Genomic DNA, 2,265 nt, shown 5'->3' with positions numbered 1-2,265 from the left:
CTGCTGGTGCTCCTCCTCCCAACCTGGTTTGGATAATGTCAGAAAGAAGCAGGGGAAAGAGATTCATTTCTGAAGAGCAAGCCCTAGACAGATGCCCTAGAGACCCATGAATTTAACTGACCAGAAGGAGCATGACAAAGACGTGGAGAACTGGTCTCTATAGGTGCAGAATCACGCTCAGGTTTGCACACTGGTCTTGGGAAAGCACATGAGCACGGTGGCCTAGAATCATACCGCACAGATCTGAAAATGAAACTGCCAACAAAACCTAGCCAAAGAAGGCTAGGCCCCGCACTTGACCTAAACCTTAATTGCAGAGAAATATTTCGAGCCCTGATGCGTGTCATTTGTTGGCTTTGGCTTATTCCAACCAGCAAAACCCAAGCTATGCTGGCCAGTCTTGGGGTCACTGCAGATTGTCAACACCTATGCCAGATGTTCACCCAATTTAGCAATTAAAAACCAGTGAGCTGAAAACAGACCCAGTGCACACGAGAAACCTTCTTGCTTTAAATGACTCAGGGGCTCTGTGACCTTGAGAGCCAGCCGCCCATGTCTTACGGAAACAGAGCTGAGTCCTGTCTGGTGCAGATTCTGTCCCTGTTAGTCGGGCCACCCCACCAACTGCTGAGGTTCAGGAAGCAAGGGGGGACACCTGTGCCTAAGGCCAACTGGAGAAGAGTAGGTCTTACGTGTTCCGCGGTGAAGGACCGCTGTCAGTCCCTCGCACCATACTGGTCCTCACTTCATGCAGTGGAACTCTGGCCATGTTAGGAGTCTTGTACTGAGTTCCTTTATTAAGACTGAAAATCCTCAGTTAAAGTAACTTAGGGACTGAAAGTCCTTAAAGTGACACCTGTATGCAAGGACGCTACCTGTGCTGACCCCTAGGGCTTCATGGGACTGAGAACTTTGATTTCAGACTGGTCACTGCCCAAAAGCTGGTACCATGACCTGGGTTTCAAAGGCTCCCTGGGGTAAGGCCCGGCAACTCCCTCCAAATCACCCCACGGGGCGAGGGACACTGGCAACATGGAGGTGAGGAGTGGGAGGATCAGCGGCCCCAGGCGCCTGACAAAGCCTGAGTTACAGACAGGGACAAGTGAGGCAGTTCCTAGCACTCAGAGAGCGGCACAGGCGAAGTCATGTTTGGAGAGTCCAGGAAGCAGCTGGAAAACTCCCTGGGGACGGAAGAAAAATCAGGCCTTTCCAGAGTGGTTTCTCATCTCCTTTTCTGTGCTCAGAGACGGGTATCAAACACATAACCAAGAGAAGGGCAAGTGAGCCTGCATGCTTGACAATGAAGTGGCATGGCAGGTATCATGACATGAAGCTCTGAGGGCCGAAGAATTCTTCTAGGACCAGGAGGGCTGCTCAGGGGAGACTAGGCCTTTCCAGGAGGGGACAGTCCTACCAGCACACCCAGCATAGCTGACAGGACAAATGCAGCTTCCTCAGTGCCAGAGAGCCCACGGTGGGAGGTGCCCAGTGCCTGGTCGTGAGCGGTCGGAGACGAAGGGCTGAGGACAGGCCCACAGCGCCAGCAGCCCAGTGGTGGTTGACGGCTGTGCACCTCCAAGAGGCGATCCACTCAGTTAACTCGACAATACTAGTTTGGCCAACATGCTCAGAGAACAGGCTATCTGCATGGAGTCTTGTTCTCTCTCAGACTAATCCATGCACTGGAAATGATATTCTGCACAAGCAAAACCAAGTGAGAGAGGAAAAAAAATGGGTCCCAAACTAAAACAGCCAGCCAGGTTGGAAAATCTTGTCCAAAATGGTCTATGATGCTCAGTGGCAGTTTTACTTTTCTTATTACAAGGTTTAATTGAAATGGTCACTTCTTTCCTGTCATTTCTGAGAATGGGAACAAGTCTGGACAGTAGGGTTTGGGGAGTCCTGAGTGCTGGCTTTGTCCACCCAAATCCTGCGAGGCCAAGCAGTGTCATCTGCCAAAGGAATGGGGCTCCGCGGTTGTTCAGAGAGGAGGATACCAATCTTGCCAGAGGGGTCTCCTCCGGGCCTGCTACCAGCCTCCATCCAGCCTGGGCCCCGTGAGGGCTGTGGATGGAGTAGGAGACGGCAAGGGAGTGCCTCCACTGGGTGGGCACATTCTACAGAACCTTGACTCCCAGAGGCAGGGAGGGGACTGCTGGTCTACACTGGGAGGGGCTGGCTGAGCCAGCATGAGCTGGGACAGAAACACCAGGAAAGCTGTGGAGGCAGCTGAGGCCAACGCCTGTGCAGCAGAAAGCACGCCGG

This window comes from Tupaia chinensis, unplaced genomic scaffold (genome assembly GCF_000334495.1).
Source record: "Tupaia chinensis unplaced genomic scaffold, TupChi_1.0 Scaffold000115_1, whole genome shotgun sequence".
Taxonomy (NCBI): domain Eukaryota; kingdom Metazoa; phylum Chordata; class Mammalia; order Scandentia; family Tupaiidae; genus Tupaia; species Tupaia belangeri.
The sequence above is the reverse complement of the archived record's forward strand: the minus strand, read 5'-3'. Positions refer to the sequence as shown.